At 38.4% G+C, this 23647-nt stretch overlaps 1 long non-coding RNA gene across 1 annotated transcript in view; it reads left to right on the top strand.

Moving 5' to 3' along the window:
- The window catches only part of LOC120618887 (uncharacterized), an 87645-nt gene extending 65932 nt beyond the window's left edge, over window positions 1-21713 (top strand). Inside the window, exon 3 of the long non-coding RNA XR_005657324.1 lies at window positions 21259-21713. This is a non-coding gene — a long non-coding RNA (uncharacterized LOC120618887). The remainder of the gene's footprint in view (window positions 1-21258) is intronic.
- The last annotated feature ends 1934 nt before the right edge of the window (window positions 21714-23647 follow it).

Below are 23647 nucleotides of genomic sequence, written 5' to 3'. Positions count from 1 at the left end.
TCATACACTATGTAAGACCAAAGCATTTTACAGTAAGTTGATAGAAAAAAATTATTGAAGTACCTACAAACTTAAAAAGTAAAATGTATATTTAAAAAATATGTTTTCCTTTCCTTGTACGTGGTGAAAATATTTAGTATTGATAATCTTTTTTTTAAGAATATACCTGCTCTGGGTCACAGGGACACCAAATCTTCCATGACATGCACTGTGGTATTTTACCTCTGTCCAGGAAGACCTTTAAATGGCTGGAAGGAGGTCACCACTCTTCTCCTTTTTTTCCTCACTTTCTTAATGGGAGTTTGAAAACCTTCATGGATCACTAAATGTTACTTTACTTTAAAATTAGTGCCTTAAATTTCTTATCTTATTTCTTTTTTTTTATGTCATTAATTTCACCTCCTTCCTCCTCCTCATTATTTTGGAATGTTTCACATTTTGGTTAATAACCTATTAAATCAAATCTCAGCAGGCATTTCTCTTTTGTTTTGCTTTTTTGATGAGTGACTAAACATTTTGTTTTCCAAAAATTCTTCATTAAACTCAGGGTATTTTGTGTGATATGGAAGCAAAAGAGATAGAAAGATATCTATCTCAGGCATACTGAGCTCAGATTAAACAAAAATACTTTGTGGAAAGTTCCCAAGACTATACAGGACACTGAAAGTCACCAAAATTGAGAAAAATTAGGAACTTACTGATGGGTCTTACAGGCATTTTAAAAAAATCAAAACCTAAAACATAGACAGAATCCCTTAAAGATATTTATTGGTTTTCTGAGTTAAATACACTATTTTTACTTCAATAGTTTGCCAGGGATATCATTAAAAAGGAGACATTTATAGGGTCCCTAATCCTCTCAGAAGAATTTCATGTTAGAAGATCAGCATTTATATGATTCTAAAGGAACCCTATTTTCAAGCAGCCCCTCACCTTGGTGGACCTGTAGGAAGTGTAAGATATCTGGGGCTCATTCTATGCTTGCCTTTGTTTTCCTAAATACCAAAAGTTGGAAACTTTGAGGGTAGGTAGTGTGTTTCAACTTGATAATTCATTCTCAGTCTTTGTGGGCTCCTTTTCTTCTTAACTACTAACTTAGAATGCTTGAAATTTGGTCATCCACTGTGCTTTTCTTTTTATGCTCTTTCTTAGGTAATTTCATCTAGTAATGTTTATATGTAGATGATTTGCAATTTTATTTCTCTATTCCTGCCCACACCATTAATAGTAAATGCTTATTTGACATTTCTCTTAGGCATATGAAAGTTACATATCCAAAGACAGAATTGTGACTTCTTATTCTCCCCAAAACTGTTGAATGAATATTGAGGGAATGGATACTTCTGTCTGCTCTTACATACAATTAGGAAGTCCTGTGGGCTCTCCCTTCAAAATACATCTGGTAATCATTCATTTTGTTGATCTCTTCTGTTATTACTTCAATCGAATCAAACATCATCTGTTGCTAGATTTATTGCAATACCTTCTTGTCTATGAGGAGGATGGCTCTAGGCCGAAATCCTGTGTGTTAAGCTCAGCCATAGACAATCACAAAGGCTTTGCTTAGCAAGCCTCCTGGTGGAAAGCTGCCTTCCCCACACCAAACTTAGTGTACAGACAGTATATATCACTCTATAGAGGGAGTTCAGCCAAAGACTCAGGCCTCACCACTGAATCCTATCATGTTCATACACACATCTGCATTCCTAGCCCAGACATGGTCATTTGGATGCCTCCTTAGAGTGGGGAGTGGGGTTCTTAGCTGGTATACTTTTTAGGTGCCTCCTCCAAGACATTCTTATCAGGAGGCCTTGACTAAAATACTCTTCTCCACCTTGACTTGGTATTTCCCCCCTTTTGCTGTTCTGCCTCCTAGTTGCTTGGATCCATAAAACATCAGGGGCATTTTGTTCAGTGCTCTTTAGCGGTGACATGATTTCCCCTGCCTGTGTTGCGTGCCATGGATCCCTGCCTGGTATTGTCCCCAAGAGAAAGATAGAAGGGGCTATTTGGCTGGGAGAACTAGCATTTTTCTTTGCCTCTTGTCTGCACTATCACAGTAAGTGAATAAATTCTTGATTGTTACTCTCAGTTTGGCTCCTTGTCCTAATTGACCATCTCAATACCTGGCAGCTTGACTGGCTTCTGCTCTTACTCCTCTACAATACTTTATCCACACAACTGCCAGAGTGACCTTCTCAAAACATAAATCAGGACTCGTAGCTCTCTTGTTTGATACTTTCTAATAATTCTTCATTTCACTAGACTAAAATACCAAATCATTTTCATGGCTTACAAGGTCCTTACTTCTCTGACCTCTTTTCTGCTTTCCTCTCTGTTACCTAGGCTCCAATCATACTGGCTTATCCACATTTTTTTCAAGTTCATTTCCATTCTAAAAGCTTTGAACTCGTTCCCTCTCACTGGAATACTTTCTAGATATTTGCATTATTAGCTCCTTGCTTAGGTCTCAGATCAAATGTCACCTCTTTTTACCTTCTCAATCAAGATACAATAACATTCCTCAGTTACTCTGTATTATACCACCTCCTTTAATTTTCTCCGTAACAATGATCACTATTTGAAATTATCTTTTACATTTATCTGTTTCTTGATGTCTCTCTCCTTCCAGTTCAATGTAAATTCCATGTAAACAAGAATTGTAACTGACATCTTTACCATTGAGTCCATAGCATATAGAATACTACCTGGCACACGTATATACTTTGATAATATTTATTTAGTTAGTTGTCTTTTTTTTTTGCCTATTAGATTATTAGACTACAAGTCAGTAGAGGACAGGAACCCAGTTTAATTTATCTTTGCAACCCTGATATTTAATACACAGAAGGTATTCTAAGAACTGTTTGTTAGATGAATTGGAGGAGTGAATGAAGATAGTTTCTACTCATAGTCTCTTTTCTTTTGGGGAGGCAATCAAGCATAATTATTCACAGGCAGTGAAATGTAGGAAGAATAGCTCCCCTTGTTATATTTCAAGAGCCTTATGCCTTAGTACGTGGAACCCACTCTTATTTCACTTTCTTATACAGTGCACGAAGTAGGAGAAATTGATTTGAAATTAAATTGTGTATTAGTCATTTCTGTGCATGAAGTGGGAGAAACTGATTTGAAATTAATTTCTGCATTAGTCATTTCTTCCTTTCTTTAATCTTTAATTCACTTGCTGTTGTCTTCAGTATTTGTACATCATTCTTGTAAATTTCAAGTTTCATTATTATTAGCAACCAAGATAATGTTCTTCTCTATTTACAATATGGGTTACATTGTCCTCAAAATTATTATAACAAGTACCAAGATAAGGAAGGAGGGGGTTTTATCAATATGAACATAGCTGGAAATGAAAACTGCCAGATTGAGGAACCACCTCCCAGTCACTGCGAAACCTAAAGGATATTAGAACTTAAAAGTAACTTTTGGGTACTTCAGCTGTTTCTGAAACACATTAAAAAAGGAACAGATTACTTATCTTCCTGAGATTAGAAGATGGGTTACTTTCTATGGAATATATTGTACCCCTTCTTTGTGGGATTTGATAAACAAGTTGCAAATCAAGCCCTCCATTATTTGGGAAAGAAATGATGCCACTTTTCATCCATTTTCTGAGTAGTAGGAGCCATGCTAGAGTTCTCTTAGTTCCAACACTTCGACCAACATTGCTGCTTCTTTTATTATTCTCCCTGCATTCTTCCTTCTGCTCAGTATAACCAATTAGGCTGAAAATTCATATTTTTAGGGTCATTATAACTAATCCTAGGAACTTTTAATTCTGAATTTTTTTTATTGTCATAATCAATGGCATGTAGATTTTCTCATATTTATAAGGAGTCAATAGCATGATAGGTAATAACATAGAAGTAAAGGAGCTCAAGAACTCCAGAAACGTAGATTAGGAGTGCTATCAAAGCATGACAGAGTGAGAGATGTCCCCAGATCTCTCCCCTTGAAACAACAATAAAATGAGCATCTAAAACTCAACAAAAAAACACTCAAACTGCACACAAGCACATCTAAGTGAGGGATCTGCAAATAAGAGCTACCACAGGTCAGAACCCCTGGATTTAGGTGGTAGACTGAGAGAAACAAAGAAGCTGTCTCTCACAGCTCCCTGCAGGAGGAGGGGGAGGAGAAAGGTGCAGCGGGTTCCCTGAACAGCCCTGCCTGAGAGAGCTGTGAGCTCCATGCAGTGACAGTGCCCAGGGATCAGGGCAGAAAGCAGAGAAGTGGGGATGACAAAGAAGTGGGGATGGCAGAGAAGCAACATCTGTCATTACAAGTCGCAGTTGTAAAACACAAGGCTGAGCCACAACTCCCATCCTCCAAACCAGAGGGCACTTCCCCCAATATCCTCCAAGACTGAACACCAAACCCAAGGGGAATCTGAGCAAACACTACCGAAATTGTCAAAAACACTGACAGGAACTGAGACTGAGTGTATCAAGCGTGATCGACTATTTATAAGGAAAAAAAAAAGGCATTATTAAAACTTTATATAAAGCAAGGAACCAAGAGACTTAGACGTCACCTACTGGAAACCAAAAAAAAAAAAAAAGTACCTTCTTTGCAACAGGCTAAAGAGAGACCTTCATATAATAAATCTTTCTGGTGGGGGGCGGGGAAGCAGAATACACTTCCACTAATGCCCAGGTGGAGAAATAGTCCATTAAACACCATGAATAACCAAGGTGACAAGGCATCTCAGAAAAAAAAAGAAAAATCTCCACAAAATAAGCTTACAGACATAGAAATATGCAACTTAAATGACAGAGAATTCAGAATGGTTCTTCTGAAAAACTCAGTGAGTTCTGAAATGAGTCATATCGACAATTTCAAGAATTAAATAAAAACTAGATGAGCAAAATGAATTCTTTAGCAAGGAGATTGAAACCCTTGAAAAGAACCAAACAGAACTTCTGGAGATAAAGAACTCACTGCAAGAGATGAAAGAAACAGCAAGCTTGGGAAATAGAGTTGGCCAAATGGAGGAAAGAATCAATGATATCGAAGACAGAAATCTAGAAATAAATCAGAAGGAAGAAGAGGGAAACCAAATAATGAAAAATAATGAAAGAGAAATTCAAGAACTAGCTGATACAATCAGGAGAGAAAACATAAGAATAATGGACATTCTTGAAGGGGAGGAAAAAAAGCAGGGATAAGAAAGCATTTTCAGACAAATAGTGGATGAGAATTTCCCAAATCTAAGGAATGAGCTGCAGCTTAGAATTCAGGAAGTCAAAAGAACATGCAATTATTTCAACACAAAAAGACTTTGTCCAAGACACATTGTATTAAAATTATTAAAAATCGATGACAAAGAAAGAATTCTCAGGGCAGCCAGGGAAAAGAAGGCAGTAACCTATAAAGGAAAACCCATTAGGTTATCATCAGACTTCTCAGCACAAACCTTACAAGCCAGAAAGGAGTGGAATCAAATACTCAAACTATTAAGTGAAAGGAACTACCAGCCAAGAATAATGTATCCAGCAAAGCTCTCCTTTAGATATGAAGGGGAAATAAAGACCTTTCCAGACATACAAAAATTGAGGGAATTCTCCACAATGAGGCTTGCATTACAGGAAATACTGAAAGAGGTTAGCTCACCTAAAACAAAATAACAACAACAAAAAATACATAAGTAGGAGTAAGGTGACTAGCAGGCAGATAGAAGCAGAAGAGTGCAGCTTTTACTAAGAGTAGGGCATTATAAGCTTAAACAATAAGAAGAGATTTGCTATAGCAAGATAGTAATGAACATTCAGCATACATAGGGACAAATTGAGACAACAATGATAGAAAAGGGGAGGATTCAAAGATCCAAATTCACAAAGGGGAATGAAGATAAGGCACACACAGAAGAAAATGGAATATATATAGCTGGACTACACACACACACACACACACACACACACACACACACACATATATCTCACTACCCTCTGTATATTTATAATGGTAACCATATGCCAAAGATTCAGAACTGAGGTAGATAACATAAAACAAGATGGACTAATGACTTATAATTTTCTGAAAACAGGTCTTCTACCATCTTGGTTAATTTGATTCTCAGGTATTTTATAGTAGTCAATACAATTGTAAATGAGATTGTTTTCTTAATTTCTCTTTCTGAAAGTTCATCATTGGTGTGTAAAAATGCCACTGACTTCTGAATATTTATTTTATAACCTGCTACTTTACTGAATTTATTGATCAGTTCTAACAGTTTTTTGGTGGAATCTTTAGGGTTCTCTCTCTATATAGCATCATGTCATCAGCAAATAACGAGAGTTTTACTACTTCCTTTCAAATTCGGATGCCTTTAATTTCTCTTCTTGTCTAAGTGCTGTGGCTAAGACTTCCAATACAATGTTGAAGAGGAGTGGTGAAAATAGGCATCCTTGTCTTGTTCCTGATCTTAAGGAAAATGCTTTCAGCCTTTCCCCATTGAGTATGATGTTAGCTGTAGGTTTGTCATATATAGCCTTTATTATGTTGAGGTATGTTCCCTCTATTCTCATTTTGCTGAGAGTTTTTATCATAAATGGATGCTGGGTTTTGTTGAACACTTTTTTTTTTGCATCTATTGATGTGATCATATGGTTTTTATCTTTTGATTTGTTAATGTGGTGTATCACATTAATTGATTTGCAGATATTGAACCAATCTTGCATCCCAGGAATAAATCCAACTCGATCATGGTGTATGATATTTTTAATGTATTGCTGAATTTGGTTTGCTAATATTTTGTTGAGGATTTTTGCATCAATGTTCATAAGAGATATCGGCCTATAGTTTTCTTTTTTTGTAATGTCTTTGCCTGGTTTTAGAATCAAGGTAATGGTGGCCTCATAAAAGGAATTAGGGAACCTTCTCTCTTCTTGAAATTTTTGGAATAGTTTGAGAAGAATAGGTGTTAATTCTTCTTTGAATGTTTGGTAAAATTTGCCTATGAATCCATCTGGTCCAGGACTTTGTTCATGGGAAGGAAGAATCAACATTGTTAAAATGGCTATACTACCCAAAGCAATTTATAGATTCAGTGCATTCTCTATCAAAATACCAATGGCATTTTTCAGAGAGCTAGAATGAATAATCCTAAAATTTATACGGAGCCATAAAAAACCCAAATAGCCATGGCAATCTTCAGAAAGAAGAACAAAGTGAGAGGTCTCACACTACCTGATTTCAAACTATACTACAAGGCTACAGTAATCAAAACAGCATGTACTTGCATAAAAACAGGTACACTGATCAATGGAACAGAATAGAGAGCCCAGAAATAAATCCATGCCTATATATGCTCACTTAATATATGACAAAAAGGCAAGACTATACGATGGGGTAAATACAGTCTCTTCTATAAATGGCGTTGGGAAAATTGGACAGATATATGCAAAAAAGAAAAAAAAGAAAAAAAGCTGGACTATCTTCTTACACCATATACAAGAATAGACTCAAAAGGGATTAAAGACTTAAATGTAAGACTTGAAACCATAAAACTTTTTGAAGAAAGCATAGGCAGTAAACTCTTTGATATTACTAACAGAAATTTCTTTTCAGGTATATCTACTCAGGCAAGGGAAACAAAAGAAAAAATAAACAAATGGGACTACATCAAGCTAAAGGAAACCATCAACAAAACAAACAGACAACAGACTGGGAGAAGATATTCTCTATGATACACCTGATAAGCAGTTAATATCCAAAATTTATAAAGAACTTATACAACTCAACAACAAAAAACTAAACAATCCAAGTAAAAAATGGGCAGAAGACCTGAACAGATACTTCTCCAAAGAGGAAATACAGATGGCTAACAGGCATATGAAAAGTTGCTGAAGGTCGCTAATCATCAGAGATATGCAAATTAAAACCACAATGAGGTATCACCTAACACCTGTCAAAATGGCTATCATCAATAAATCAAAAAATAGCAAGTGTTGGCAAGGATGAGGAGAAAAGGGAACTCTTGTTCATTGTTGGTGGGATTGCAAATTGGTACAGCCACTATGGAAAACAGTCTGGAGTTTCCTCAAAAAATTAAAAATGGATATATCTTTTGACCTTGCAATTACACTTCTGGGAATTTATCCAAAGAAAACCAAAACAATAATTTGTAAAGATCTATGCACTCCAATATTCATGGCAGCACAATTCACAATAGCCAAGATATGAAAGCAACCTAAATAACCATCAACAGACAATTGGATAAAGAAATTATGGTTCATATATACAATGGAATATTATTCAGCCATTAAAAAAATGAAATCCTACTATTTGCAATGACATGGATGGACCTAGACGTTATTATGCTGAGTGAAATAAGTCAGACAGAAAGATAAATACCATATGATTTCACTTATATAAGGAACAAAAAGAACAAACTAATCAAAAACATTCACAATTATAGTGGACAATTTGGGATGGCCAGAGAGGAGGGGTGTTGGGAGGCTGGGAGAATGGGGTGAAGGGTTAAAGAAGTAGAAATTCATAGGTGATAGTTGGGCACAGGAATGGGGAGCATGGCAGAGGGAATGCAGTTAGCATTAATATGATGGCTAAGTGGAAGGCCAGAGGAGGGAGGGAGCAATTGGGGGGATCATTTTATGAACATTATAGATGTCTAACCAATGTACTGTATACTTGAAACTAATTTAAATAAGTAAATTTATAGATATATTAAAAAAAAACCCAAGAAGGACCAGAGGAAAAATCCACAAAACCAAACCAAAATAAAAAAACAGAAATGCAAGGACAAGGAAACAATGAAAATACTGAGCTACCAGAAAGCAAAACATAAAATGGCTATAGGAAAACCTCATACTTCAATAATCACCCTAAATGTAAATGGACTGAACTCACCAATAAAAAGGCACAGAGTTGAAGATTGGATCAAAAAACAAACTCCAACCATATCCTGCTTCCAGGAGACACATCTTAGCTCCAAAGACAAAAAAGACTCAAAGTGAAAGGGTGGAAAATGATATTTCAAGCAAATGGCATTCAGAGAAAAGTGGGAGTAGCAGTACTAATATTGAATGAAACAGACTTCAAAATAAAAAAGGTAAAGAAAGATAATGAGGACACTTCATAATGATAAAAGAAATCGTGCACCAAGAAGTCATAACACCTATTAATACCTATGCTCCCAATCAGGGAGCCCCAAAATATATAAAGCAATTGCTAACGGAACTAAAGGGAGAAACAGACCAAAACATTATCGTAGTAGGGGACTTAAATAACCCACTGTTGGATATGCACAGACCATCCAAACAGAAAATCAATAAGGAAATAACATCCTTAAATGACACATTAGACCAATTGGACACAATCAACATTGACAGAGCCTTTCATTCCAAAATAGCTGCTTATAGATTCTTCTCTAGCACATATGGAACATTCTCAAGAATTGACTATATACTGGGACACAGAGAGAGCCTCAACAAATATAAGAGAGTTGAAATCATACCACCATATTTCCTGATCATAATGCTTTGAAGCTGGAGATCAACTGAAAAAAGAAAGTAGGAAGAACCACAAATACATAAAGATTAAACAACATGCTACTGAAGAATAACTGGATCAGAGAAGAAATAAAAAGAGAGATCAAGAGATACATAGAAATGACCGATTATGATAGTACAACATATCAAAACTTTTGGGACATGGCAAAAGTAGTCATAAGAGGAAAGTTCATATCATTATAGGACTATCTAAAAAACAAGGATGAGTCCAAATAAACAACCTAATGCTTCATCTTAAAAAAAACTAGAAAAGGAAGAACAGATGAAGCCTAAGGTCAGCAGAAGCAAAGAAATAATCAGGATTAGAGCAGAAATAAATGAAATTGAAAACAAATAAACAATAGAAAAAATAAATGCAACAAAGAGCTGGTTCTTTGAGAAGGTTAATAAAATTGACAACCCCCTGGCTAGACTCACTAGATAAAAAGGAGAAAGGATACAAATAAACAAAATCTGGTTTGAAGGAGAAATTACGGCAGAAACCACAGAAATACAAAGGATCATACAAGAATACTATGAAAAAGTATATAACAACAAATTTAATAACCTAGAAGAAATGGACAAGTACTTAGAAAAATACAACCTTCCTAGAATGAATCAAGAAGAATTGGAAAATCTAAATAGACTGATCAGCAGTATGGATATTAAAACAATCATAAAAAATTTGCCATAAAGTAAAAGTCCAGGATCAGATGGTTTCATCATTGAATTCTACCAAACATCAATGAAGATTTAATACATGTTTTTCTCAAACTCTTCCAAAAAATTGAAGTGGAGGCAATACTTCCTAACTCATTTTATGAGACCAAATACAGCAACATATTAAAAAGATTATATACCATGATCAAATGAGTTTCATCCCATGATCACAGGGATGGTTCAACATACACAAATCGATTAATGTGATACACCACATAAACAAATTCAAAAATAAGAATCATATGATCATATCAATAGATGCAGAAATAGCCTTCGACAAGATACAGCATCCATTTGTGATCAAAATACTTAACAAAATCAGTATAGAAGGAAAGTATCTTAATATAATAAAGTTCATATATGACGAACCCTCAGCCAACATTATACTTAATGGTGAAAAATTAAAAACCTTTCCTCTAACATCAGATACAAGACAAGGCTGTCCTCTATCGCCACTGTTATTCGATATAACGTTAGAGGTCCTAGCGAGTGCAATCGGGCAAGAGAAAGATATAAAAGGCATCCAAATAGCAAATGAAGAAGTCAAACCATCTCTATTTATGGACGACAAGATTCTCTATGTAGAAAACCCTAGAGACTCTACAAGAACACTACTAGAAACAATAAGCAAATACAGTGGCATTTCTGGATACAAAATCAATGTTCAAAAATCCATAGTGTTCCTATACTCTAATAATGAAGCATCAGAAAAAGAAGTGGAAAAAATTCCTTTTGTAATTGCAAGAAAAAGAATAAAATACCTAGGAATAAATTTAACGAAACATATGAAGGACCTCTATAATGAAAACTACAAGACGCTATTAAAAGAAATCGAGGAAGATACAAAGAAATGAAAAGATATTCTGTGTTCTTGGGTTGGAAGAATCAACATAGTTAAAATGACCTTGTTACCTAAAGCATTATACAGATGTAATGAAATTCCCATTAAAATCCCACTGGCATTTTTTAAAGAAATAGAACAAAATATCATCAGATTTGTATGGAAGCATAAAAGACCCCGAATCACCAAAGCCATCCTAGAAAAAAGAATGAGGCTGGAGGTATCACTCTGCCCGACTTCAAATTATACTACAAAGTGACAGTAATCAAAACGGCATGGTATTGACAGAAAAACAGACTCGCGGACCAGTGGAACAGAATCGAGAGTCAGAAGTAAACCATGTGTTTATGGGCAAATAATTTTCGACAAAAGAGCCAGAAACATACAGTGGAGAAAGGAAAGCTTCTTCAATAAATTGGAAATTGGGAAATTGGAAAGGCACCTGCAAAAGAATGAAACTAGACTGTTGTCTATCACCAGACACCAAAAATCACTCAAAATGGATTAAAGACCTGAATATAAGACCTGAAACAACAAACTACATGGAAGAAAACATAGGAACTAAACTCAAGGACCTTGGACTTAAAGAGGATTTTATGAATTTGACCTCAAAAGCAAGGGAAGTAAAAGCTAAAATAAATGAATGGGACTGCATCAAACTAAAAAGCTTCTGTTCAACAAAAGATGTCGTCAACAAGCTAAAGAGACAACCATCTGAATGGGAAAATATATTTGCAAGCAATGCCTCTGATAAGGGCCTAATATCCAAAATATACAAAGAGCTCATATAACAACAAAAGAACTCAATAACAACAAAAATAAAACAAAGGATCCAATCAAAAAATGGGCAGAGGACCTGAACAGACACTTTTCCATAGCAGACATACAAATGGCCAACAAATATTTGAAAAGATGGTCAACATCTTAGGGAAATGCAAATCAAAACCACAATGAGATACCATCTCACACCTGTTAGAATAGCTGTAATCAACAGGACAAATAATAACAAATATTGGAGAGAATACGGAGAAAAAGGAACCCTCATACACTGCTGGTGGGACTGCAGATTGGTACAGCCACTATGGAAAACAGTATGGAGGTTCCTCAGAGAAGTAAGAATTGATCTACTATATGATCCTGCAATCCCTCTACTGGGTATTTATTCCAAAGACATGAAAACCTATATCCAAAAAAATATTCACACACCGATGTTCATAGCAGCATTATTCACAGTGGCCATGACAAGAAACAACCAAAGTGTCCTGTGAGGGATGATTCGATAAGGAAGAGGTGGTGCATATATACAAAGAAATACTACTCAGCCAGAAGAAAGGATGAAATACTGCCATTTTTGACAGTGGATCTTGAGAGTATCAGGCTAAGTGACATACGTCAGATGAAAAAGCTCCAGAACCATATGATTCACTTATATGTGGCATATAAAACAAAGCAACAAAGAAGAAACAATACAAAATACTATAGACATAGACAACAGTTTGGTGGTTACCAGAGAGGAAGTAGGGTTGAGGGGACAATGAAAAGGGTAAAGGGGTTAAATAAATGGTGAAGGAAGGAGACTAGACTTTGATGAGCACACAATACAATATACAGATGATGTATTATAGAACTGTACACTTGAAACATATATTCTTATTAACGAATTTCACCCTAATAAATTTAATTTAAAAAGGAAGAGTGATATTAAAGTAGCTACTTAATAATGGATTGTTTTGTTAAAATGAATGCAGAGATAAACACCCAGTGTTCTACGGTTCTCAAATTGTCTAGCAAATAGTAAAACAGAACTTTATATTAGATTTTTTAATTGAGGTATAATAGATATATAATGTTTAGCCAAGACATGCAACCAACCTCAGTGGCCACCAATGGATCAATGGATAAAAAAATATGGTGTGTATAGACAGATATATAGATAGACAGATAGATAGATAGATGGTAGAAAGATAGATACATTATAGATAGATAGATGATAGATGATAGATAGATAGATAATTAGAGCTATATATATATATACATGTACATATATACACAATGGACTATTATTCAGCTATAAAAAAGAGAGTGAAACTTACTGTATGGAACAAAATTATGGACCTGAGGGTATTATACTAAGTGAAATAAGTCAGAGAGAGAAAAATAAATTCTGTATGATATCATTTTTATGTGGAATCTAAACCTAAAAAAATTAAATAAATAAACTCATAAATTGGTGGTTTCCAGAGGCAGGAGGTAGAGGATAGGTGAAACAGGTGAAGGGTGACAGAAAGTACAAACTTCTGGTTATAAAATAAATAAATCATGGTGACTAAAGTTAATAATAGTGTGTTGCATATTTCCCTGATGATTTTTGAGGAACCTCTGTACTGTTTTCCATAGTGGCTGCACTAACTTACACTACTATCAACAGTGCACAAGGGTTCTCTTTCTCCACATTCTCATCAACACTTGTATTTGTTGTCTTTTTGATGATAGCATACTAACAGGTGTGAGGTGATATCTTATTATTTTAACTTGCATTTCCCTGATGATTAGTGATGTTGAGCATCTTTTCATGGACCTGTTGGCAAACTGTATGTCTTCTTTGAAAATATGTCTATTCAGATCTTCTGCCCATTTTTCTATTCTATTACATTGTGAGTATCAGAGTGAAAGCCGGATAGAGGAAAGTGGAAGAGATAATTTATATAAACCTTTTAAAGAAACTTTAAGTTAATGATCCTGCCTTAATCTCAATCTTTATATGTTTGACTACAAGTTTATTTATGGGAGAAAAAAATGGCATAGATGATAGAGGCTTTGTTTATCCCTCTTGCGACCAAATCAAAGTTGTGACAGAAACATGGAGCAAACAGCAAGGAAAGTGACCTGGGATCTAGATGAACAGAAGAACTGCAACTAGATAAAGAAATAATTAATCAACCGGCAATGGTAGAATTTAGGATGGGGCAAAGATGTGAGGCTGCCCAGTCCACAGTGGCTGAGTGAGACAGAATCCATAGCAGTGGCAGCCAGCAGCTACAGACACCTCTTAAAGGGGCCGTGTCCGTAAGCGGACTTTCGTAGTGATGGTCCTTCTTGTTCTAAGCACCAGCACCGGGTCGGCTGCTCTGGGGGCACCAGTGACTGATAGGGGGACACTGAGTTGTCAGAGAGAGGGCTGGAGGTGAGGATCTCTCTCACGCAGAAATGCTGTTGGTATCTGTTGTTCTTCTGTGGAGTCTTCGTCCTTCCCAGTGTGCAGATGCAGCACTGCCATACCTGAGATGTCAACAAACTGGAAACAAAGGTGGCTCGGGTCACAGGATTCCCTGAAACTCTGTCTCCCCCAATTTGCGGCCCAACCCAAGCCACATCCAGGTGTGTCCTTAGCAAGTCAGGTGCCACTTGCTGAGCTGCACTAAGACTCACACTGGTGGTAGCTGGCCTTATTTTCTGATATGGTTTCTTGAGACAACTATAAGCACAACATCTGTGGATTGTTTGCTGAATATTAACAGCTGGCCCCGGAGGAACACAGGGCGGGGCTAAACTTGGCCTGCAACTGAACTCCTCTCAGAACTGTGCCACTGGACACCTACTACACAAAGCTGCACTAACAAGACCAGGAAACTTAAAAGCTTTGCTTAGTACATAGAAACAGACACATAAAGGCAGACAAAATGCAAAGACAAAAAAAGCAGAAACCATATGAGAGAATAGAACAGAGATCCAGGAATAATGGAGTCAAGTAATTTAACAGATGCAGAGTTCAAAACACTGGTTATAAAGATGCTCAGTGAACTTAGGGAAAGTGTAGATGAATTGAGTGTGAACTTTAACACAGAAATAAAAAACATAAAAATAGAAATGGAAATTATAAAAGGGAACCAGTCAGAAATGAAGAACACATTATCTGATATGAAAAGTGTATTGGAGGGAATAAACAGAGTGGATAAAGAAGAGGATCGAATCGTCGATAGAGAGGATGGAAAAGCCAAAGACACTCAATCAGAATGGAAAGAAAAAAGAAGCCAAGATTATAATAATAATATAAGGATCCTATGGGAAGCTATTAAAAGTAAAAATATCTGTGTCATAGGGGCACCAGGGGGAAAAAAAAAACAAGACATTGAAGAGCTATTTGAAGAAAGAATGATAGAAAACTTCCCTCACCTGGTGAAGGAAATAGACATACAGTCCAGGAAACTCAGAGAGTCTCCCAAACCAGGAACCTTAAGAAGCCCACACCAAGACACATCATAATTAAAATGCCAAAGAGAGTATCTTAAAAGCAGCAAGAGTAAAGCAATTAGTTACTTACAAGGGAGCACCCATAACCCTGGCAGCTGATTTCTCAAAAAAAAAACTATGCAAGACAGAAGGACTCGGCATGAAATATTTGATGTGATGAAGACCCAAGATCTACAACCAAGAATACTTTATTCAGCAAAGCTATCATTTAGAGTTGAAGGACAGATAAAGAGCTTCCCAGACAAAAATAAGCTAAAAGAATTTATCATCACCAAGCCAGTATTACAGGAAATGTTGGAGGGACTTTTTTAAGAAGAAAAAACAGGTGTCAAGAATGAATAAAGAATATGGCAATGTTAATATGGAATGAATAAAGAATATGGTAATAACTACATTCCTATCAACAGGTACCTGAAATGGAAAAGAATTAAGTGTTCCAAACAAAAGATAAAGTGGCTGAATGTATAGAAAAACAAGACCCCTTCATATACTGCCTACAAGAGACTCACCTCAGATTAAAAGACATACACAGACTAAAAGGAAGGGGACGGAAAAAGATATTGTCTTGATGGACCTAGTGGGTATTGTGCTGAATGAAATGGGTCAGATAAAGACAAATATTATATGATTTCACATACATATGGAGTCTAAAGAACAAAATAAACAACAATAACAACAAAAGCAGAAATAAGCTCACAGATACAGAGAATATGTAGAGGGATACTAAATGGGAGGGAGTTGGAGAGTCAAAAAAAAGGCAGAGGGATTAAGAGGTACAAATGGATAGTTGCAGAATAGACATGGAGATATAGAGTGTAGTATGGGGAAGATGGTTAATAATGTTGTAATAAGTATGTAAGGGGGAAGAAGGTACTGGATTTAGTGGGGTGATCACTTTGTGAGTTATGTAGATCTCTGATCACTACGCTATACAACTGAAACTGGTGTATTATTTATGCTAACTGTAATTGAAAAAAACTAATTGAATTGTACAATGTAAATATGAGCAACTAATTGTCCATTTCAATAAAGATGAAAAAACTCCCATGTTAGATACAGAAAAACAAAGAGAAAAGAATCAAAGTAAATCACTACAAACAATTATAAAATAACAAAGAAGTATAATAAGAGAGTAAGAGAGGAACAAAACAACTGGGAATCAGACAGAAAAGAGTTAAAGAATGGTAAAATTATGTCCTTACTTATCAACAATTACTTTGAATGTAAATGGATTAAATTCCCCAATCAAAAGGCATAGAGTGGCTGAATGGATAAAAAAGTCTTAGTGGGAGTGACGTCATTAAGATGACGAAATAGGTCATTCTCAACATCAGTCTCCCTCACAAGAATACCAACTAGAAACTATCTATAGACAAGACACCACTGTGAAATTCCTGGAAATCGAAGCACCTCCCACAGGCAAGAGATGAAAATAAGGACCGCATTAGAAGGGTAAGAGGAGAGGCTACACTTTGGTTACACTGCCACAGAGTGGCATAGCAGCATAACTATGGTTTCTCCAACAGAGAGAGAGAACCCAAAGTGGACATCCAGTTTTTCCAAACTTTGGGACACTTTCTGGGAGGTCACTCACCTCATGGAGATAACTGGAGAAATCTGTAAACCTCAATCACTGGAGAATATATAGAAATGGATAAGAGGAGCAGGGCTTATAGCAACCAGTGCTCAGATTATGATAGACCTCTATCCTTCCTGTGGTGGCACCTGAGCATAGATCTCCAGCAGCTGCTCTTCCCATATGTAGAGCTAAGCTGATGACCCCATCTGACCAGAGAGCTTGGTTGGCATTTCTGCCCTATTTAGATCTGCAGTCAATGGGTTGTGCTGACTGTGAAGCCCATTCTATGGTCCTATCTGGGTAGAGAAGCAGATTCAATCCACCTAACTGGTGAGCACAGCCTCCAGTCCCATCTATTTGGGAAACAGCCCACCTGGGCAGGGGAGCAAATTGACAGTCCTGCCCAATGCTAAGCATAGCTTCCAGTTCCATGTCCCTGGGAAATGCAAACCACAAATTCCCAGCAGCCATGGAGTACATCCTACGGCCTGCCTGGACAGGGAAGAAAATTCATAGTCCTACACAACTGCTGAAAATAGCCTCCAGTCCTTTCTAACCAGGGACCATTGCCAAAGATCTCTGGCAGCTGTGGAGCATATCCTATGATCAGCCAGGGCAGAGGAACGAATTTGCAGTCCAGTCCAACTGCTGAGACTAGCCTCCAACCTTCACCTCTGGGAAGCATGGCCACAGGCACCAGACAGCTACAGAGCACATCCTACAGCCTGCTCAGGCAGAGGAGCAAATTTTCTGTCATGTCCAGTTACTGAGCATAACCTCCAGTTCTGTTCTATAGGAACTGTGGCCAAAGATGCCCAGTGACCATGGAGCATATCCTATAACCTTCCTGGGCAGGGAGCCAAACTAGCAGTAATGCCCAACTGTTGAGCACAACATCAGGACCTGAGAAATGAAGGAGTCTGAACAGTAACCCTGAGCAACCTTGAAGCCGAAATTATGGCACTGCCTAACTGTGGAGGCCAGCCTACAATCCCACCCAGCAGTGGATCATACCATATGACCCTGCCCAATTGCTGAATGGAGCTCGAAGCCTCACCCAGGCAAGGAGCCCAGCCGGTTGCCCTTCTAAATCACAGAGTGCAGCCTGAGGTCCTACTCAAATAGAGAGCCTGGACAGTGATTTCACCCAACCATCAAGCACAGTTCCACCCTCCCCCTGCCACCCCCGAACTTCAGGGTACAGCTAGAGGCCTAACTCAAACAGAGGACCCAGCCAGTGGCATTGCCCAACCATCTGCTTTTCAGCTTTGATGGTTTTGTTTAAAAATTTCATCTGTTTATTTCTGTTATTTCTTAGCCACCATAGTTTTGCCTTAAAAAAATCTTTTCTCTCAATTTAGTGTTTCTAAAAGTGCTCAGAGGAAAATAAAGTTTTCCAAGCATTCATTTTCAACCTCAGTACCCTAGTAATACTCTTATAATGATGGGATTTAAACTGTTATTACAATCACTATAGGAGCAGAATCTCTTCCTGTTCATCAGATACCAGTGTACACTAACAGTAACAAAGAGATAAGAAACTTACCTATTTGTCCTGAGACAGTCCCTACAGAAATAAACACAAACATGTAAGCTAATTTAAAAATGTTACTTCTGTTTTTCTAACTCTCTAAACGGATTTAAAAAGTTAGAAATGATGTCAATCAAAGTATGCAAGAATCCCTTCTAGGTGTTGACATTATGGAATGCTTGAGATTCACAAGAGGAACTTACTACAGGTCTTGAAGTCATAAGTAAATAGGAAAAAAAATAGGCATTGATTGTATATTACAAGATTGTTTTATTTAATATCTCTAAAATTTATATAATGCAAAGTTTACATGAATTATTTATTTAACTGCTCTTATAACAAAGCACATATACTTATTTTAAAAGTCTAATGTAAATAAAACCACCAGTTCTCTGACCTATCCCTTGTTACTTCCTACTTTCTTTTCACTTACATGCTTTCTTTGAGGGGAGGCTCTGGAGCCAATATTTAGTTACAGAAAGTCTATGATATTTCATGATTACCCAAATTTAGATAACTTAACATTGGCTTCTTACTGTGTACCACAAAGATTTGCCTCTTTTGATACCTTTTCTTAATTCACTTCCCCCTTTCCTATTTTTCAACAACTCCAGCTCATATTTTTATTATAAATTAATATAGTGTGTTAGCAATATTGTGAACATGTAAACAGTGTTCATTGTTGAGTCATGCAGTTTATCAGCTTTCCTATTAAAAATTTTATTTTCTTTTTTGTTGATTCTTGACTTTTTGGAGGCTTTTTTTGAACATTTCCCCCCTGGTTTATACCTTTTATTATTCTTTAGTCATTTTAGTGGATTTCTGAAGGGAAGAGAAGTGCACATTTTCCCTGATATGGCCTCTGATACACCCTTCATAGGTAGTTTTATAAGCAGACATGAAAATATCTGAAAATCTGCTTCACCAGTAGCAGACTAAATCACCTGCACATTTGAAACTGCATGGAGGGAAGTTTTTCTTCATGAGGAAATCCCCAGCTCTACTCTTAAGGCCTTTCAAATAATTGAGTTAGGTCCATTCAGATTATCTCAGATAATCTCTATTACTTACAATAAAACCTAAACTTTAATCATCATTACAAAAACTTTTACAGCAACACTTAGTGTTTGAATACTTGGGGACTGTAGCCTAACCAAGATGATACATCAAAAGACCATTGCAGAATATGTTTGAAGCTCTAGCAGAGGCTGCACAGGTACAGAGGCTACAGCAAAAGGCAGATACCTTGGACACAAGGTTGCAACAACGGGAAGCTGAGCTCTAAAGAAGTCCATCCTCAGAGTCACCCTCAGAGGCAGGAGACTCCCAGAGCATGTGAGTTAATGGCAAATGTATGCTGAATTAGTGCAGATTATTCGTGAACTAGGCATGCGACTAGCTATGTTTAATTTGAATATGCGGGGACCGGATGATGAACGGTTTACGACTGGTATACGGGACCTAATGTTAGGGACTGCCCCCTCTACTGTTTTTAGATCGTTGGTTGCTATCCTGGCTCCCTATGTGGGGAAACGTATACATGAAGTGGCTACAGCAATGGCTGTTGTGGGGGATGTAGAGAGGAGACGCTGTGAGGCAGGGGCAGAAGTGTCCACGAAGTAATGCCAAGACCCCAGAGAAAGAAAGGTCTGGGCAGGGTCCCATCAGGGTGACCTGAACGCAAATGTGGACTGATTTGCTAGCTGCAGGAGTTGATCAAGACAGACCACCAGCCTAATGCAGTGTTGCTAAAATTGTGGCGGCAGTTAAACCTGAGCAGCAATTCAGGCGTGGACAGAAACCTCCCACTGAAAGAGCCACGCTTGTGGCCTTGAAGGACTTTTTGAAATCCCAGGACTCTCTGTTAACCCTTTATGATTAAGGAGAAGGCTCAGGTGCTCGTTTAGAGGGGTAGATGGGGACTGGAGGGGTAGATGGGGAAGTAGCAATCACCTGGTCCCTAAACAACGTGCAATGAGTCCCAGCACTGGTGGATACCGGGCTGACTGCAGTCTTATCTATGGAAATCCAGACAGATTCCCTGGACCAGCCGCCTGTGCAGACAGCTATGGGGGAAAGACTATTACGACTAAAGCTGTGACTTTGTCTCTTAGAATAAGACGTTTGCCCCCACGGCTGTATAAAGTGTATGTTTCTCTGGTGCCGGAGTATATCCTAGGGGTGGATGTGCCGCAAGGGCTCAATCAGCAGACCTCTGCTGGTGAATTCCATCTGCAAGTCCAGGTGGTGAAGACTGTGATGCCTACTCATCACCCGCACAGAAAGTGCCAGAACCAAGGGGCATTATCAATGTTAAGCAATATCACTTGCCTGGTGGACGTGATGAAATCAAGGCTACAATTCAGGAATTGGAGAAAGCCCAGATTGTGCGTCCCACCCATAGTCCATATAATGTCCCTGTGTGGCCATTGAAGAAGCCTGATGGCTCTTGGAGGATGACTGTGGACTATCGGGAATTGAATAAAGTGACTCTCCCACTGCATGCAGCAGTACCATCCATCTATGTTCTAATGGATCAACTGACTACAAGGCTAGGAACGTACCACTATGTTTTGGATTTGGCTAACACTGTTTTTCTCCATAGATTTGGCTCCTGAAAGTCAAGGTCAACTTGCTTTCACATAGGAAGGAAGACAATGGACTTTTGTGGTACTACCCCAGGGCTACTTACATAGCCCAACAATTTGCCATGGGTTAGTAACCCAGGATTTGGCAACCTGAACCCAACCAGCAATGGTGGAATCATTTCATTGTATTGATGATATCATGTCAATGTCTGCTTCCCTTACAGATCTAGAGCAAGTGGTGCCAGTGCCATTGCAGCATCTGAAAACATGTGGCTGTGTGGTAAATGCAACCAAGTTTCAGGGACCTGACTTATCTGTCAAATTCTTGGGTGTTGTCTGGTCAGGTAAGACGAAAGTTGTCCCTGATACTCTAATTGATAAGATACAAGCATATCCATGACTCACTATAGTTAAGGAATTGGAGAGTTATGTGGGCCTTTTGGGATACTGGAGAGTGTTTGTACCCCACCTAGCACAATTAGCACGGTCCATTGTATGGCCTGATCAAGAGCTATTTAGGACTGGGATGAAATGGTAGAGAAGGCGTTTACCACCACCAAGTGGGTGGTACAGCAAGCTTTATAGGTAATGGATCCAGGTAAATCCTTTGAACTGGACGCGCATGTAACAGCAGAAGGATATGGCTGGGGCCTATGGCAACGTTCTGAAGGAGCTAGGATCCTGGTGGGTTTTTGGTTCCAATTATGCAAAGGCACAGAGGGCTGGTGCTCCCTAATAGAGAAGCAATTAGCACCTCTATATGTGGCCTTGCAGGCTACTGAGGCAGTGACTCTCATGGCCAAATTGCAGGTGGGCATCACTTACCCTATACAAGGTCACTTACGCACATAGATACAGGCTCCCAAAACAGGGATGGCCCAAACCCCTACTTTGATGAAATAGGGTGTCTATCTGGAACAATGGAGTGCCATAGCTGCCAGCCCTCTGGCCATGAAATTACAGAAAGTTTTAGGCCCAGTTGAGTGTACCACCGACAATATACTGGATGCTGAAGTTGTCCCTACAAAGAAGGGAAGTGGCCCGTACCTGCTGATGTTTGGTACACAGATGAGTCCAGTAGGGGTCAGGGAGCCAAGTGGGTAGTTATAGGTGTGCAACCAGTTACTGACCACATTTGGTATGATACAGATCTGGGCCAAAGCAGCCAACGAGCTGAGCTATGGGCTGTATGAATGGTTATAGCCCATGAAGATGGCCCTTGACTTTGTACTGACAGTTGGGCAGTGTTTAAAGGCCTAACATTATGGTTGCCTACAGGAAAATAGCAAAACTGGCTAGTGGGCCATAGACCCTTGTGGGGACAAGCCATGTAGCGAGACCTATAAGAGACAGGACAAGAGAAGGACATAACTGTTTATCATGTTACAGGTCATGTCTCCTTGGTAACTTCAGGAAATGATGAGACAGATGCCCTCTTGCGTGTGTGATAGTTAGAAAGGGCTCTCGCCACTGATGTGGCACACTGGCTCCACAGATGATTGCAGTATGTGGGGCTAAAACTATGTAGGAAGTGAAGGAACAGTGGAACCTTCCCTTAGAGAGGGAAGATGTCACAGATACCTGTGCCAAGTGTCTGGTATGCAGCCAGGATATGCCGTAGCCTCGCTGCATAAAGTGGGAGCATGCACAAGTAACAGGGGGAAAGGTCCCATTGACCATGTAGCAGATAGATTATATGAGACTGCTTCCAAAAGCTCAAGGGGCATTGTATGCTCTTATGCCAGCAGACATGGCCACTGGGCTGTTGTTTGCATGCTCCTGTGTGGCCACATCAGTAGGCCTAATGTCTACTTGGTGCTGGGTCTTAGCTCTCCTAGGAGGTGGAGCCTGCCTCCTAGTGGCATGTTGTTGTTCTCTGTATTATTGTTATGACATATAAGTACAGAGTTCCGTCCCTCACCCCCGCAGTGATCACGTGCAAAGCCTCCAGTAGGTGTATGGGAGGAATCCTGAAGATGTGGAATGTGTGGAGAAAGAAAGATAACCATAATCAGGCTCCCTCCCACACCTGTAGCTAACTCTTGAGCAGAAGCAAACTCAGCACTTCTCCCCTTATGTACCCATGTGCCCCTACGTATGCATGGGCTCCCATTATCTGGCAGTGTGCCACTATTGTTTAACCAGAGTATAAAAGGCGCTGTGTCCATGTGGAGGCGGGGGGGAGTGGGGACGTGCCCTTGCTGGAGATCTGCCGCCCTGTGAGGTGGTGCCGTGCTCTTGCTGGAATAAAGAGCTATGTTGCAGTTGCCTATGGCTCCCTGAATTTTCTTCCAACTACTTGAGTCTCATACCCCTTATCTCAGAACCATGAATCTATAGCAAAAAGCAGCATATATAAGTGTCTTGTTTTCATACCCATTCAATCATCCTATGTCTTTAAAAAAATTTTTTTTTCAATTATAATGGGCATACAATAATATTAGTTTCAGGTGTACAGCATAGTGATCAGAGATCTATATAACTCGTGAAGTGGTCATTCCACTAAATCAGGTATCCCTTTTTCCCCTTACATATTTTTTACAACATTGACTATTTTCCTTATGCTACACTTTGTATTTCCATGACTGTTTTGGTTCTATCCATTTCTACTTC

This window comes from Pteropus medius, unplaced genomic scaffold (assembly GCF_902729225.1).
Source record: "Pteropus medius unplaced genomic scaffold, Ma_sr-lr_union100, whole genome shotgun sequence".
NCBI lineage: Eukaryota > Metazoa > Chordata > Mammalia > Chiroptera > Pteropodidae > Pteropus > Pteropus medius.
Note: the sequence above shows the minus strand (reverse complement) of the source record. Positions and strands in the feature narration are given on the sequence as shown.